Raw genomic sequence first — 17,971 nt, forward strand, 5'->3', positions numbered from 1 at the left:
AGTGTGCCTCCAAAGGCAGGGTGCAGCCCAGCACAGAACCCTGGGCTCCCCTCCCCCACCCAGGCCAGGATGAAAGCCCCCCTCCCTAACCCCGGCAGTCCCTGGTCCTCATTAAAGACTCTAATCCTCCAGCCCTGCTGCAGATTCAGAGGCCTCCATCCCCAGGTCTGAAGGGAAGGGGACAAGCAGTGATTTCTCTTCCCTTCACCCACCCCCACCAACCAGGCTGGGCTTGGGCACCTGACCCGGCGGTCAATGGGCATCTGAGGGCCACCAGCATCCCGGGGATGGAGCTTCTGGGAAGTGGAGGACAGAGAAGATGGGCCTCTGAGGGGAGGAGTCCTGGGAAGAGAGGGAAAGAGGAGGAGGTGGTGGCACTGCTCTGACCAAGTGGGAGAGTCCCTGGCAAGAGATACTTCTCCCTTCCCCTCGCCCCTTGCCTCCCGGAGATCCCCCACTGAGGAGAGCCTGGAGGGCGGGCACAGGCACCAGTCAGCACCTTTGCTGGTGCAGAGCCAGGTTGGGGTCCCTGGGGCCTCGGTTTCCTCGGCTCTCCAACGGGGCTGGTCCCTTCCTCTCTTGCTTTCCCTCCGATCCAGCCTCAGGGCAGAGGGGAAGGCCAAGGAACACACTTTGGCAGGTAAGCAGAGCAAGGGCTGGAGGAGGCCGGGGCCAGCCTTTGCAATTGGCTCCTGGTTTGGATGGCCTGGTGCCGGCCTGCGTGGTTTCTAACGGCCCAGAGCTTCCTGGAGATGTGTGGGGCAATCTTGTTCCTTCCCTTTCACCTCCATTCCTTCAGGGATCTGCTGAGATCAGCTTTCTGGGGCTCTTCTTTCTATGCTGCCTAAAAAGGGTTTGGTTGGAAGGTCCAGGATTCTCTGTGCCCACTCATCATGCTCTGCCCCGCCATGTCTGAGGGGCCTCCCTAGCTGGGGGTGCTGGGCTGAGGGCTGCTGGGAGCTCTGGGGAGAAAAATCAGCCTGTCCTCAGGCAGCCCCCAGGCTGATGAGTCGAGACGAAAGCCCAGAAAGCAGACTTGGAAACCAAGAAACAGTGCTGATTCTCATTCGCTCTTGACTGAAAAGGGCAGGTGGTCAGTTATGTAGACCATGGACGTAATCAACTATATTTCATCAAAAGCAAGACAAACAAATTACGCACCGTTAAGAAGAAAAGAACACTGCTAATTAAACTCTGACACAGTGCCTTCTTGTTATTGATTGCAGGGCAATCCTGATTTCAGAGATGTTAAAATGTGAAAAATGTGTGTCAGAGAACCAAAAGAAATTTAAAAACATTTCTCTTGGACGCACATTTTTTCCTGCATCTAGTTGTGTTTACTTGCAAGGGTTGTTCCAAGGTTTACGAGGTCAGACACATAAAGCAACTGGCATGCAGTAAATGATCACTAAATGTTAATTATTATTGCTGTTATATGTACGCGAATTTTATATGTACATGGAAATCCTTTTTGCTAATTTTGTACTGTTGTAGAGGCTGATGTCTCTGAGTACAGGAGCCAGGAGAGTTGAGGAGGCCACCTGGAGGAGGCACTAACCCATGGGTGGAATTTGCAGGGTATTTATATAATCTCCACTGAGGCATTAGAAGGGGGCACTTGCCAGTCTCTCAGAAAAGCGCCACCCCTATCAATCAATCAGTGAATCAATCAGTGAATCAGTGCCTTCATTAAGACATTTATTGAGCACCTGCGCAATGACGGTCACGCTGCTAAGTCCCCCTCCTCCAGCAGCCCCCAGGAGGCCGGCCTGGCCCCTGCCTCTTAGAAGCATCCAGGCCTCAGTTATTCGAACTGGCACATCAAAGGCGGATTGGCCCTGATCCGTCATCAGGGGCTTTTTTTCCATGGATCAGCCCAGCTCCGCCCCCTCTCTCACCCGAAGCGGGTGGGGTGGGGGAATCTTCATTTCTCAGGCACTTCTAGGCCTTTGTAAAGGCTCTTCTCTCTGCCAGGACAGTCTCAGCCCTATTCTGTGTAAAGCCTCACTCTTTCTCCTTTGTCACAAAGAGGTTTGTTTCAAGCCCCTTCTTCGGGAAGCCTTCTCTGAGAATGCCTGACCCCTGGCTCAGCTTCCTTGCCCTGTTTCTTACTAGACTTAGGACAGAGTTGAACCCTCCTGGGGTCCCGGCTTCTCTTTTGCTTCTGTTTCCCAGCTCAGGTGGTTCGATGCCAGCTGTGCAAGGGCAGGGCACCTACTGCCCAAGTTCTCATCTCCCAAACCCGTGCGGGTGCTCACTGGTCCGCTCAGCCCACTGGGCTATGACAGCCTCCCCTGCCACCCTCCACATGTTTCCCACATCCTCAATCCCAGCCTTTTCCCGTGCCCCGCATCTGATTGGAGTCACCCCCTTGAGCAGGAATGGCTGCGTGATGAGCTCTTGCGGGGGGACCCTTATCTCTCCCCAGCCACAGAACACTGGCTAAGCTCTCTCCCCACCCGCTCTCCTACCCAAGCCGGCCCTTGGTTGTTTATCGTGCAAGTGTGGACCCCAGGGGCTGAGGCCTTTCCCACACCCAGGACTGAGCTGTCCCGTCCCCAGCTTTCCAAGAACGGACTCTGTAGAGTGCACACGTTGTGAAATGATCCTGCTGGGCCCTCCAAGGGATGAGGCCATTTATGGGCTGAGTGGGCTGCTGCTGGCTGCCAAGGGTCAGGCCTGGGACCTGCATGTGCCGGGAGCCAGTACTCAGGCCATGCAGCCTTGAGGGGTGGTGGGGGGGGTGGGGCCCGCCTCCTCCCTGCTAGCAGCCTTTAGGAGCTGGGAAGCAAGGCTCCAGGCAGCCATCCTGGCCTTCTCTCCCCTACTGAGGCTTCACCAGAGAAGACGGAGGGAAGGAAATAGACCTTCCAGGCTGAGGGGCAAGACCGGAAATATAATCTGTGGATCCAGTGAAAAGGAAAACACAGGTCCTTTGTTAGACACGGAGCACTGAGCTGAGCAGGAGGGCCCGACACACATCCTGCTGGAGGTGCCCTCGGGGTCCTGGGGCTGAGCTCCACCTCGTGTTGAGGAGGCGTCCGTGGCCTGAGAGGGGCAGAGCCTTGGCTGCTGCCCTCTGGAATGGAGCCTGGGACCCTGCTCCCTGTCCAAAGCCCGTTCTCAGGACCTCGGAAAGTCTTCTCTGTGTCCTGGGCCCTCCCGCTCCTCTTGTCGTCCTTGCTCGTTTCTGAGCCTCTGGAAATGTTTTCTGTCCCCCAGAATCTCTTCCTCCAGGAAGCCTTCCTTTGCTATTTAGACCAGTTTTTACCTGCTGATCTTTTCTGTGCTTCTTACCCTTCCTCAAAAGGCTCACTCACAGAGCTTTGCCCTTGAACTTCTGAGTCTTTATTTGTTTGTTGGTATATGTTAGTGAGAGCACAGCCTCCTCCCTAGAGTCTTGCGGGGAGTCTCCCTCATCGAACTTTGGGCTTCCTGAGGACAAGCATGACCTCTCTTCAGACTGGGGGGCCCCCCCAGAGTTGGAAGCCTCTCCTGGGGCTTCTTCCCTCAGGCTTGCTTCTGTACCCCAGAGGCTCTCCATACATTGCCCTCAAGAGGGGACTGTGCCCCATGAGATGGCCTGCTGTGTGTGCCTTGCAGGGGGTCTTCCTTCTCATCCTCCACCACCTTCGCTGTCCTTCCCTGACCAGGGGCAGCAGATTCTGTGAGTGGGGCCGGGTGGGGGAAATGGAGTCGGGGTTAAAGGGGGGGACTCTTTCTCCCTCCACCCTCCTCCTAGCAGGGCCCCAGAGGACAGTAGGCCATACAACGTCCTTCCTGTGGCCTCCCGCTTGGGTGTGCGGGAGGAGGGCTGGTCTTGAGTTGGGATCAGTGTCGGGAGCAGCCGCTCCGCGGAGGCAGGTCGCTTGGAGGCAGGGTTTGTGGCATTCGGCCGCAGGAGAAGGGAGGGAATGTGAGGAATATCCTGACTCAGCACTCGCCCCCCTTTGTCCGCCTCCCCCCCACCCTTCCCCCCCAGCCCGGGATAGGCGTTGGGGGAGGACTGATTTGATTGCTGAGAACATGCAGATGGTGGAGGCCTATCTTCCCCTCCCACCCTCATTCCCATTCTGAGCCCCCCTGAGCTGTGTTTGGAGAGGTGACTGGGGACAGAGTGAAGTCAGGAACACTGCCGCCCCCCCAAAGATACTGGGGAGGCAAAGAGGGCAGCTGAGGGAGGGGGACGTGGAGAGGGGTGCCTTTTGACATTGCCATTGCTGTGAATGTCAGTGACATGCCAAGGAATGTCCCATACATGGAGAGGTTTACTCCTCTGTGGGGACAAGCTGGGGGACAGGATGAGGGGAGGGCTTGGCTAGGGAGTAATGTGGGGGAGGGGCATTAAGAGTGAGCAGACAGTGGCCAGAGCCTGGGGGGCCAGCCAAGTGGGAGATGGAAGCTGCTTTAGTGGATTCTAGATCTTTCCATAACTTGATTATAGGCTTCATTAAGGCAGGGACCATCTCATAACATCTCTTAATCATCTGACAACCCCTCCTCAGGGCTGGACGCATAGTAGGCATTCTGCCCAAGCTTCATCTTGATCATGCTTACATGATTTTTAAAGTGGTCTCGTAATATCGGGTCCCCCAAATTAAACTCACACCCATAATCCTGGCTATTTACATTTCTCCCTGTGCCTTCCAGCGTCTTTATAGGTAAAAACTTACGTAAGGCTGACTTATGTAAACTCAGCCTGACTCAAGCTTTTCCAGCAGCTTTGGCAAGAGAGTGCTGGCTGATGGGGTGTAAACGCATGTGTCACGCTCTCTGCTCCTTCGTTCTGAAATAACCCTTGTTCACAGGCAAGGGGAGCTGTGACACCCTCACTGGGCAGGTTTCTGTCCTCCCCTGTGTTTACATTGCTGCCAGGCAGATACCTGCTTCGTTTATCTTCTGACTTGACGGGATTCTGACTTACATAAAAACGGACTTATGTAAGATTTGCCAGAACGGATGGAATACTAATGTGATCGGGGATTGCATGTGTTCGTTGACTTTGTGTGCAGATCCCCAGCCATCTTGAGCTGGAAAACCCAAATTTAACACCAAAAACCCCTTCAAAACACCCCAGAACTCTCGAGGACAGTTGTTGTAAGATGGGTATCCGCCATTTGAGGAAATCTGTGAAGGCAACAATCTATGATGAAGTTAGGAACAATTTGAAATGAAATCGCCTATCACTAATCTCCATAGTGGGCTTCCCTGGTGGCTCAGCAGTAAAGAATCTGTCTGCCAATGCAGGAGACGTGGGTTTGATCCCGGGTCAGGACGATCCCTTGGAGAAGGAAACAGCAACCCACTCTGGTATTCTTGCCTGGGAAATCCCATGGACAGAGGAGCCTAGCAGGCTACAATCCATGGGGTCGCGAGAGTCAGACACAACTTCAAGACTAAACCACCGCCACCATCTCCATAGTATCTACACAAGTTGGAAAGAATAATAGCAAATGTATTCAGGAATCGTATTCACTTCACTAGGTGAGCAGCAATGTTCATTGCAGCATTATTATTTAAAGTGAAAGAGCTAGGATCCACTGGGGGACGTTGTCTATAATCCGGGTAGATGATGCCACTATCTAACTGCACTGTGCAGAACGGTGGGGGCACTGTGGGTGAAAAATGGGAAGGGAAGACATTAGAACATCAGAATGTTCGCTTGTGAAAATCCAGTGGTCCTTGACAGGAGGAGGGGGAAGGGTGGGTGGCAGGAAGGAGCCAAATTGATGGTCTCATATCTAGGTGCTGGAATTCCATTCCGAGAGCAAATAAGTTAGTGTCTGGCCTTGAGATCTGCATGAGGGTGGTGGGGAGAGGAGGCAGGCAACAGGTAGAGCACGCAGACTCCCATGGGCGATGCTAAGCAGAAGCTTCTTATCCTTAGAGAGAAGATGCTTCTCTGGGTGCGATGTGAGAGAGAACTGGGAGGCTCTTCCCTTGTGCGAGTTGAGATCCTTCTTACAGTGGTTCCTGGTCCATCCTTTCTTTGTTTCTCTCTGGTTTAATTGCCCACTGAGCCCAGGGCAGCTGAGTCTAGATCTTCAAACTACAGTTCCAGGGACCCTAATTCCCAACCTCCAAATCTGGACCTGAGGTCTGACAAGTCCCAGAAGAGCTGTGGGGAGATACAATAATCAGGACCTCCAGGAAACAAGAGCCTGAGCAGAGAAGCTGGGGGCCCACTCTCCCCTCCCCTACTCACTGTGTCCTCCTGCCTCCCCCGCCTCAGGGAGCAGAGAGCCATCAGCCCAAGGCGTCCCTGGGTCTCCGTAGCGTCCTCCAGCTGGGTGCTTCTCCCAGAGCAACGTGCTGAGAAAGCACTTGTGAGGTTGGGGGCAGGGGTGGGGGCGGAGGTCAGGGTGCTTTTTAATTTCTCCTTAGCAATGACAGCTGTAGAACTCAAGCAATTAAGGAGGAAGACTCCTCCAGGATGCCAGAGGCCACCCCACCCCCCAAGCTGCGCACATCTTCCTCCCTTCCTCCTTTTCCATTACACCCCTCATCCTCCCCGGTCCTTCATCCTCCTGGGTCACCCTCACCCATCCCCACCCCCACCCTGTACATGCGCACATACATAGAGGCTTCCCCTCTCTAGGTCCGGGAAGCTGTGGACTGCAACTATGGGGAGGCAAGGACTGCACAGGGAACCATTTCTGTGGGCTTTAATAACGGGAACAGGACAGCTGGAGCAGGGAGAGTTTGATGGATCAGAAGATGACTTCTCCATCACTCACTCCTGGGGTGTGTTGGACTTAAACTGTCTTTGGAGTTGGTAATGAGGTTGGGTGCATGAAAATGACCAAGGTCATAGCAGCCTTTCCTGCACCTCTTGACTGAGTGACCAGCCCTCCAACCCAGTGTGACCTTTGGGGGTATTGGAGAAGGATCTCAGGTGGAGAGGATGGGAGGAGCTTTTCTTTTATTTGGTTAAGATCTCCGGACACTTGACATCTCACAGATTTCCTCTCCATCTTCTCATTGGGAACTTCTCCCAGCAGCCTGCTCTGGATCCTGCCCCTTTCCTAGACTCTAGTTCTATTCCCAGCTGTTGGGGGGAGGGTATGCGTGTTCAATACTTTTATTGACATCAGTCCTGCTGCACGGGCGAGGCTGTGTTTTTGGATGTGGTAGCAAAGCTCTATATCCCAGTCCAAAAGTCTCACTCCACCCACCAGCTGATAGTTGAAAGAAAGTGAAAGTGAAATTGATGTCGCTTAGTCGTGTCCGACTCTTTGTGATCCCATGGACTGTAGTCTACCAGGCTTCTCTGTCCATGACATTTGCTTATTTTAAGGGGCTATCTCTATGTCAAATTGCATACACCCTTGGGAAGGGAACCCCCTTATTGTGAACAAAAGATGTGACAGCTGATAATAGATAAAGGAACAACTGGGGTGGAGTTGCATGCTAGCCAGGATTCCAAGGCGCAGGGAGGGTTTGGGGATATAAGTTTATAGAGAAGGTAGACACACTTCATAGCTTTCCTCTGCTTCTGATTAAGTCTTTAGACTGTGGGAGAATGATAACCCAAACTGGTCTTCTCTGACCTAGAAGAAAAGGAAGCCTCCAAATGCTCATGGTCATGACCATTATCATCAATAGCCTCGTACAGACATGGCATATCAATGATCCTACAAAGAAACTTATCACATGGCTCTTGCCCTCAAGATGCTCACAGCTTGGTGTGGGGTACCCAGCTTACCTGAGTGACCAATGAAGAGCCTCTGAAAGTCTTATAGAAAAGGCTTACATTGCCAAGTGTTATCTTAGGGTTATTAGTCAGGTGGCAGGCCAAGGAGGATTTGAAGCAGGGAAGAGGGAATGGTTAAGTTCTCGGGGAGCCCTTGCCCTAAGGCAGGGGAGAGCAGAAGAGGCCTTAGTTATGCAGATAGTGGCGAGAACATCAAGTCTGGGACTTACAGAGGGGCATTTTGGAAAATGAATCTCCAGGACTCCAACTACAGTGTAGATGGGAGAGGCAGGAATTGAGTGTGAGTCTGAGGTTCAGGGCCTGGATACCTGGGTGATGGTGGTATTGCTGGCAGCAGAAGGGAAGGTGTGGAGGAGCTGTGTTTGGATGGAAGGTGAGTTCTGTTTTAGCCTGTTGCATTTGAGGATGTCATTTCCTGTGCTGCTAAGTCGCTTTAGTCGTGTCTGACTCTGTGCAACCCCAGAGACGACAGCCCACCAGGCTCCCCGGTCCCTGGGATTCTCCAGGCAAGAACACTGGAGTGGGTTGCCATTTCCTTCTCCAATGCATGAAAGTGAAAAGTGAAAGTGAAGTCGCTCAGTCGTGTCCAACTCCTAGCAACCCCATGAACTGCAGCCCACCAGGCCCCTCCGTCCATGGGATTTTCCAGGCCAAGAGTACTGGAGTGGGGTGCCATCGCCTTCTCCTGTCATTTCCCATAGGAGAGGACAAAACATACATACATAAAGTGCAACTTCTTCTTAAAGAACTTGCACATATATCAATCAGTCCTTCACTGTGGTAAATAAAAGAACCTAGACATTTTCCCCCCAAACTTGCCTTTGATCAAAATGTTTTAGCTATTTGTGGAATACTGCCTGGATGTCCACATGGCATCTGGCCCAGTCTTGTGGAGGGGCGTTGGGTTTACGTAGACTGTTGGGCTTATGCCTTCAGGGAGCTTACTATCTAACTGGGGTGACATAAAACTCATAAAAAGATTACCTGTACCTATGGCTTCTCCTCATACTGAGTGTATTTTTTGTCTATTGCTCTTTAATAAGCAACCACCGATTTAGTCTTAATACCTTAAAGCAACATCCAATTATTAGCTCACAGCTCTGTAAGTCAGGAGTCCAGCATGGCTGGCTGGGTTCTTTGCTTAGGGTATTGCAAGACTGAAATCAAGGTGTTGGCTGGACTGAGATTTTATCTGGAGGCTCTGGGGGAAAATCCACATTCAGTCTCATTCTTATTGTTGGCAGAATTTGGTTCTTTGTCACTGTAGGTCTGTGATTCCATTTCCTTGCTGGCTGTCAACCAGGGATGGTGCTTTGCTCCTAAAAGCTGCCTGTATTCCTTGCCATGTGGGCCCCTCCATATTGAAGCCAGCAATGGAACATTAACGCCTCATGCCTTAAATCTCTGACTTCTTTGACCAGCCAAAGAAAGCTCCACTTTTTTCCCCCATTTTTTTTTTTTTTAATCGTGGTAGATTACTTTCCTGGTGGCTCAGGTGGTAAAGCGTCTGTCTACAATGTGAGAGACCTGGGTTCAATCCCTGGGTTGGGAAGATTCCCTGGAGAAGGAAATGGCAACCCACTCCAGTACTCTTGCCTCGAAAATCCCATGGACCGAGGAGCTTGGTACAGGCTACTATCCATGGGGTCGCAAAGAGTCGGGCACAGCTGAGCAACTGCACTTCACTACACATAAAACTTACCATGTTAAGCATTTACAATTGTACAGTTCAGCTGTGTTAAATACATTCACAGTGTTGTGTAAACATCTTCACTGTATGCTTCCAGAATTCTTTCATCTTATAAAACCGAAACTGTATCCCCATTAAACAATAATTCCTGGTCCTCCCCTCCCCCTGGCCCTTGGCCACTACCATTCTACTTTTTGCTTTTATGATTAAAAAAATTTTTTTTTCACCACATCCCATGGCGTGTAGGACCTTAGTTCCCAACCAGGGATTGAACCTGCACCCCCTGCATTGTAGGCAGAGTCTTAACCCCTGGGCCCTCAGGGAAGTCCCTTGCCTGTATGATTTTGACTGCTCTAAGTCCTACATACACGTGGAATCATATAGTACTTGGCTTTTTGTGACTGGCTTATTTTACTAAGCATAATGTTCTCAAGGTACATTCATGTTGTAGCATATTAAAGGATTCTGATATCCTGAATGATAGTGCATTGTATGTTTATACCACATTTTGCTTATCCATTCATCTATGATGGACACATTGGTTACTTCTATGTTTTAGCTATTGTGAATAATGCTGCTATAAACACAGTATACAAATATCTCTTTGAGACCCTGCTTTCAATTCTTTTGGGTATATGCCCAGACATAGAATTTCTGGATCATATAATAATTCTGTTTTTAATCTCTTGAGGAATCTCCATACGGTGTTCCACAGTGGCTGTTATCGTTTTACGTTCCCCCCAACCGTGCATAAGCTTTCAATTTCTCTATGTCCTCATGAACACTTATTATTTTCTGTTTTTTTTTAATTAATTTATTTTTTTAATTGAAGCATAATTGCTTTACAGAATTGTGTTGGTTTCTGCCAAACATCAACATGAATCAGCTGTAGATATACAAATGTCCCCTCCCTCTAGAACCTCCCTCCCAACTTCTTATGAAGTAGCCATCCTAATGGATGTATAGTGGTATCTCACTGTAGTTTTGATTTACATTTCCCTAATGAATAGTGATGTTGAACACCTTTTCATATGCTCATAGGCCATTTGTATCGGAGAAGGCAATGGCCCCCCACTCCAGTACTCTTGCCTGGAAAATCCCATGGACGGAGGAGCCTGGTGGACTGCAGTCCATGGGGTCTCTAAGAGTCGGACATGACTGAGCGACTTCACTTTCACTTTTCACTTTCATGCATTGGAGAAGGAAATGGCAACCCACTCCAGTGTTCTTGCCTGGAGAATCCCAGGGACAGGGGAGCTTGGTGGGCTGCCGTCTATGGGGTCGCCCAGAGTCGGACATGACTGAAGCGACTTAGCAGCAGCAGGCCATTTGTATATCTTTGGAGAAATGTCTCTTCAAGTTTTTGCCCATTTTTGAATCGGGCTGTTGGTTTTTCATTGTTGAGAAAACTACTTTTAAAAGGTTCATGTTCAAACTGAGTGAAGTAAGTCAAAGACAAATATCATATGATAGCACTTATACATGGAATCTTAAAAAAATAGGTGCAAATGAACCTATTTACAAAACAGAAATAGAGTCACAGATGTAGGAAACATACTTATGGTTACCCAGGGGTGAGCGAGGGAGACATAAATTGGGAGATTGGGGCTAACATATAACGTATGTGTGTGCTAAGTTGCTGCAGTTGTGTCTGACTCTGCAACATTATGGAGCTCACCAGACTCCTCTGTCCATGGGATTCTCCAGGCAAGAATACAGGAGTGGGTTGCTGTACCCTCCTCCAGGGGATCATCCTGACCCAGGGGTCGAATCCACATCTCTTATGTCTCCTGCATTGACAGATGGGTTATTTACCACTAATGAAACTTGGGGAAGCCTGACTTATATACACTGTGTGTGTGCACTTAGTCGCTCAGTTGTGTCCTACTCTTTGCGACCCCATGGACTGTAGCCCGCCAGGCTCCTCTGTCCATGGGGATTCTCCAGGCAAGAATACTAAAGTGGATCGCCATGTCATCCTCCAGGCATATACACACTACTGATATATAAAATAGATAACTAATAAGAACCTACTGTATAGCACACAGAACTCTACTCAATACTCTGTAATGACCTGTGTGGGAAAGGATCTAAAAAACGAGTATATATATGTGTGTGTGTGTGTGTGTGTGTATACCTGATTCACTTTGCTGTAGAGCAAAAACTAACACAACACTGTAAATCAACTATACTCCAATAAAAATAAAATTTAGAAAAAGATTCATGTGACTAGGTCCGGCTCCCTGGGACAGCCTCTCATTTCAAGAGTCAGCCGTGCCATGTGATAGAACCTAATCGCAGGAGTGAGACCCGTCCTGTGATTGCACAGAGGGTGTGCACAGCAGGTGAGGAATCCTGGGAGGCTATCCCAGAGTTTTCCCTACCACACTCGGAATTAAATACGAAGTTTCTACAGCACCAATTAGACTTCACGTGCTCTGACCCCCTAGCTTCCTCTCTCCCCAGCCATTTAGACATTCTCACTTTCTCTCAAAAAGAAGCAAGTTCCAACTTCGGGTACTTCAGGCTTGCTGCTCTCTCAGAGATTCTGTGGCCTCCCGCACTTCCTCCATGTCTCTGTTCAAAGCTGGCTGTTTGCTGAGCCCGTTTGAAATAGAAATAGTTCCGTTCAGCCTGCTCAGTTTCTGTCCCCTGTCATCTTGTTTTATTTTTCTGCTCAGCATTTGTTACTGCCTGACATCTTATACATGTATCTGCCTACTTAGGCATCGCCTTGTGTCCTTCAACTAGAAGCCAGTTCACTGAGGGTGTTAACTTTGTTTTATTTGCTCTTCTATCTCCAGCAGCTAGAATAGTGTTCAACACTTTCAGGGACTCAATATTTGTTGTATGAATGATTGGATGTGTTTTCGTACCTCTTGAGAGCTTTTGAAATGGAAATTTTATTCCAGAGCACAAAACAGATGAAAACTTGTTCTTGTGTTATTTTTGTTTTAAACATTTTTTTAAATTAATTAATTAATTGATTTGGCAGTGCAGGCTCCTAGTTGCGGCACATGGGCGCTTCCATCTATATTGTAGCACGTGGAACCTTTCAGTTGCAGCATGCAAACTCTTAGTTGTAGTGTGTGTGGGATCTAGTTTCCTGACCAGGGAATCCAACCTGGGCTCCATGCATCGGGAGTATGGAGTCTTAGCCACTGGATTACCAAGGAAGTCCTTGTTTTACAGTTTAAAATTTTTAATGACTTTAAAAACTTTTATTTTACTTTTTTTCTGCATGTGCTTCACAGTTTCAGGATCTTAGTTCCCTGACCAGGGACTGAACCTGGGTGACGGCAGTGAAAGCATTAAGTCTAAACCTCTGGATGATCAGGGAATTCCCAAACTTAAAAAATTTTAACTAGAGCAGATTAAGCACAAAGTAGCAGAAGAAAGGAAATAATAAATATCAGAGAAAAATTAATGAAGCAGAAAACATTATAGAAGATTGGAGAAGATCAATGAAACCAAAAACCATTTTTAAGATCAATGAAATGAATAAACATCTAGTCAGATTGAGCAGAAAAAAAGAGAAAAGACATAGATTACCAGTATCAAGAATTAAAGGGGTTACTTCTATAGATTTTACAGACACTTAAAAGATAATAAGAAAATATTATAAATAGTTTTACTCTAATAATTTCCATAACTTAGATAAAGTAAATAAATTCCTTGAAGACACAAACTATAGAAGTTTACTCAAGAAGAAACAGATAATCCGAATAGACCTACATCAACTTTTTTAAAAATTGGATTTGTTGTTGAAACCTCTCCCACAAAAAAAGACTCCAGGCCCAGATGACTTTACTGATAAACTTTGCCAAACATTTAAGGAAGAAGAAAATATCAATTCTACACAAGTTTTCTAGAAAATTATAAAGGAGGGAAATCTCAACTCATTCTATGAAGCCAACATTACTCTGATATCAAAACCAGACAAAGATATTACAAGAATGCAAAGTTATAGACCAGTATCCCTCATGAGTGTTGATGCAGAAATTATTACCAAAACTTTTGTAAATCTAATTTAACTCTATCTTTCTAGATATGCTAACACATCATGACCAAGTGAGATTTATCCTAGGAATGAAGATTGGTAAAATTAAAAAAAAATTAATGTAATTCATTGTACTACCTAATTAAAAAAGAAAAAAAAATGACCATTTTAATATATGTAGAAAAAGCATTTGACAAGATTCAATAACCATTACTGATAAAAGAATTTCAGCAAACCAGGACTAGAAAAGAACTTCCACAACCTGATAAAGAGCCTGTACAGACAAAAACCTGTGACAGTGAAAGATTGAATGCTTTTTTCCTCTAAGATCAGTAATAAGACAAGTATGTTTACTCTTACTGCTTCTATTCCACATTGTACCAGAGGTTCTAACAGTACAATAAGCCAATAAAAATAAATACAAGGCATTCAGATGGGAAAGGATGAAGTAAAATTGTCATTATTTGCTGACAACATGATTATCCATGTAGAAACTCTGATGGAATATACAAAGAAGCTGCTAGAACTAATAAGTGGATTTGGTAAGGTTGCAAGATACGAGACAGATATACAAAATCAATTGTATTTCTATATATTAATAATGAACAATTGGAAATTGAAATTTGAAATAATACTTAAAAAAATGATTCTCCATTGCACTGGGATCTCAGAAGTTCTTCAGTTCTTTCTTAGAGCATGTCATTAATGATGTCTTGCCCTTAGTTTCTCTGTTTCTCCAGCTATTTGGTTGTTCTCCTGTTATTTGGTTATTATTGCCTGATCTTGTCCCCCAATTTTATTGCACAGTCATTCAAAATTTTCCATCCTTTTGTTATATTCCCTCCACCTTATACACATTTCCTTAGCTTTGTTTTCTAAACCTCTACTGAGTTTGTTTTTTATCTGCTATGACATGTTTGATTTTTAAAACCTCTCTCATGTTCTCTTTTTAGAAAACACTATTCTATTTTTGTTTCATTTTTGCAGTATTTTTTCCTTATCATGCTCAGGATATAATGATAATGTTATTTTTAAGCTTTCTTCTTGCTACATAGGCTCAGCTTCCTCCAAGTCATAGCTTTCCTCAGATGTGCCACAAGCCTTGGTTGTCTGCTTATTTTTAAATATAAGGGTCTGAAAAGCTGGTTGGAAGTTCTTCTGTGTGTATGTATGCATGACTGTGTGTGGCCTGTGGTCTGTGAGCCTCACACTAGGGTGATCTGGCTGGAATATTTCATTTTGAAGCCTCTGATGTTAGTATCCTTGGTCTCTTCTTCCTTTCAGGTTGTTCAGATTTCCCAGAGGTACACCCTTCAGGTTCCATCCTGGAGGACAATGGCCAGTGTTCTGGGAATTTCAGCGGGTAAGAGGACCCAGGTCTCAGCATCCACTGTGTGAACATTTTCAGTGAGGTACTCCTTCCTTCAGTGTTTCCTGGAATTTCCTTGTCAGAGACCTGTTTTCTCTCATCAGGCAACCGCTTCAATCCTTTGACTGGCTATATTCAGTAGGGAAAGAATCTGATTGTTTTAAATTAATTAATTAATTATTTCATTTATTATTTTAAAAAATATTTATTTGACTGTCCTGGGTCGGGTCTTAATTATGGCATGCAAACTCCTTAGTTGCGGCATCCTGGGTGTAGTTCCCACCAGGGATCAAACCTAGGTCCTCTGCATTGGGAGCTTGGAGTCTTAACCACTAGAGCACCAGGGAAGTCCCTCTGACTGCTTTTAAAAAACACATTCCCAGTCCTCGTTATTCACTCAATCCACTTCACGCTCACTTCTCCGGGTAACTGGTGTCACCAGTTCCTGCGCCTTTGGGAGATTCTGGGATACAGGTTAGGTGGTAATGGTTTTCATCACCACCTGTTTCATATTCTTTACTCTTCTTCCACCTGCTTTCTAGCTTCCAAAATTTTGTTGCTGTTCTCTCCCATCCTTCCTGTCCTTGTGGGTATATTCCTTAAGAAGCAAAATCATGAAAGAAAAGTTTAGAAAGCCTTTCACTTTGATTTAGTGGAGTTTCAGGAAAGAGCAAAAGTGGGTGCAGGTGTTCAGGCTGGCATCTTTTCCTAGAAGTTCCTTTAATTCATTATTAGAGGCTTTTTCATTATTACCAGTTCCACATAATCATAGGCCATGTATGTTCTGCTCAGGAGTTAACTTGTACATTCCAAGAGGACAGAAATTGTGTCAGTCTGTTTTACCATAGTATTTCATCCAGGGGTTGGCATGTAAGAAAGTATCAAGAAATATTTACTGAATTTATGTATCAGCAAATGAGGAAATGAAGTGGCTTCAGAACCTTTATTCCGTTCAAAATTTTCCTCGATGATATCAGGATTTCATCTTTGGGAACTGAATACTATGTGGAAATAGCCAAAAGTTATTTAATGCCAAGATGTGTGACCCAGAAGAGTGAGCAGACTGAACAGGTAATAACAACACCTTTTTTTTTTTTTTTGGTTCAAGACAAGGTGTGGCACCAAATTATGAGGTTGATTTCCTTGTTTGGTGTACAATGAAGTCTGAGGTCAATTCACAAAAAGAAATAGAGTCCACAGTGTTTTGAGCAAACTTGATTTTTTGGCCAAGGTGTGTAAAGCTCCATTTTGGGGATATATAGGATTTTGCAGGTAGTCTGGAAGCAAATGGTTTGCTGGAAGCAAATACGATTTGGGGCAAGCTGTGTAGGTGGCAGAAGGTTTTGCCTTCCAAGTCAGAAAAAACAAAGTTGGACAGGAAGAGGTCTCAGGGTTCAAAGATGATTCTAAGTCTTTGGGTGGCTGAGGTGTGACTGGCTGGCTAAGAGAGTGCAGAAGGCAGCTTTCCGGGAACACATCCTAGTAGACAGGAGGGAAGAAGCGCTGGGAGAAGCTGCTTCCCTGTGGCCAGAGTGGGGTTGGCAACCGGGAACCTCTACCCTGCTCAGAATGACACCACCATAGCCTGACATGTTTATAAGCACTCACTCCATGCCAACCCCTGTGCTTTATTTTTAAAAATATTTATTTATTTATTTGGCTGTATCAGGGCTTAGTTGTGGCACAGGCTCAGTAGTTGTGGAGCGAGGGCACAGTTGCTTTGTGGCACGTGGGATCTTAGTCTCCTGCACTGACAGGTGGATTCTTAACCCCTGGACCGCCAGGGAAGTCACCCCTGTGCTTTATGTATACATGCCACCTCATTAGGTTCTTGCCATAGTTCTGTGGAATTGGTAGTGTTATTGTCTCCATTTTCTTTTTTAAAATAGATTCTTTCTTTTTTTATTTTTGGCTGTGCTGGGTCTTCATTGCTGCGAGGGCTTTTCTCTAGTTTTGGAGAGCAGGGGCTACCCGCTGGCTGCCGGGCTCGGGCTTCTCACTGTGGTGCCTTCTCTTGCTGCCTAGCACAGGCTCCAGGCTGCATGGGCTTCAGTAGTTGCGGCTCCCAGGCCCTGGAGCACAGGCTCAGTAATTGCGGCGCAAGAGCAAGGGCCCAGCTGCTCTGTGGCATGTGGAATCCTCCTTGATCAGTGATGGAACCCATGTCTCCCGCATTGCCAGGTGGACTCTCCACCACCCTACTGCCAGGAAAGCCCTATCCCCATTTTCTAGGTAAGAAAACTGAGTCAGAAGGAGAGGAATGTAGCGTAGACATTCCAAGGTGTTCCAGCCCCGGAACGACAAAAGGAAGATGGCAAAAGAGAACAGAGCCATGACCAAATTTTACTATAACAGCTGGGGACCCATGGGGGTATGTGTGAAAACCAGTCAGTGAAAGGTTTTCTGGTGATTACTCCATGTAATATTTGCTGACTGGCCAATGTTGCCCATTTAATTATAAAAAAGGTGCTAAATTGATGATCAACAAAGGCAAAGTTAAGTTTCTCCTACAGACAAAATAGAACTAGGATCAACTTGAATATTCTGGTGATCAAGGTAAATGATTTTTCTGGGATGAATATTTTTTCAACTTCATTTGCTATTTTTTTTTTTCTTTCCTAGAACCATAGTGAGTAAGGCAACATCTGAGGTCTCTGGCCTCACTCTGAATGGTGTGGGATCAGGACCCCCCCACCCACTCCACTGGACTCTGGTTTGAAACCCTGAAAGCATTTGACTGAAGTTTTGATATCATTTTGCTTTCCTGTTATTTCCTTCTTAGAGTATGAAAAGGAAATTCTGGTTTTCAGTTCATTCTTTTATTCAAACCATAGTGGTTTGCACTCTTAAGAGTGCAGGTTTTGGGGCCAGACAGTTTAAATCCCAGTCCTGTTGTTTATTTGCGGTTTGACCTTGCGCAAGTTACTTAAACTCTCCAAACTGTAGTTTTACAGTGATAATTTACGGGGATTAATTAGCTCATGTAAGGCACGCAGTAGGAATGCAGTCAAAGGCAGTCTTTACCAGTATCATCGTCATCACTCACAAAGAGCCTACGCGTGGCTCCCTGCACCTACAGGCTTGTATTAGTCCTTGGGCTCGGGTCGGGGAGATACAGACCACTGTAGAGTGCAGCCCCTCCTGTATAAGTGTGCTTGGAGAGAGTTCATACTTACACACACACCCCAGAGAGCTAAC

General features: G+C 46.6%; 1 long non-coding RNA gene across 2 annotated transcripts in view; it reads left to right on the forward strand.

The window, feature by feature from the left end:
* The first annotated feature begins 360 nt into the window (after positions 1–360).
* Positions 361–17,971, forward strand: part of LOC133236323 (uncharacterized) — a 31,277-nt gene continuing 13,666 nt past the window's right edge. The window contains exons 1-2 of one of the 2 annotated variants that reach the window (XR_009732838.1): positions 361–640; positions 14,689–14,767. This is a non-coding gene — a long non-coding RNA (uncharacterized LOC133236323). The remainder of the gene's footprint in view (positions 641–14,688; positions 14,768–17,971) is intronic. The other variant, XR_009732837.1, reaches the window with a different exon arrangement.

Source organism: Bos javanicus, chromosome 23, assembly GCF_032452875.1.
Source record: "Bos javanicus breed banteng chromosome 23, ARS-OSU_banteng_1.0, whole genome shotgun sequence".
NCBI classification, from domain to species: domain Eukaryota; kingdom Metazoa; phylum Chordata; class Mammalia; order Artiodactyla; family Bovidae; genus Bos; species Bos javanicus.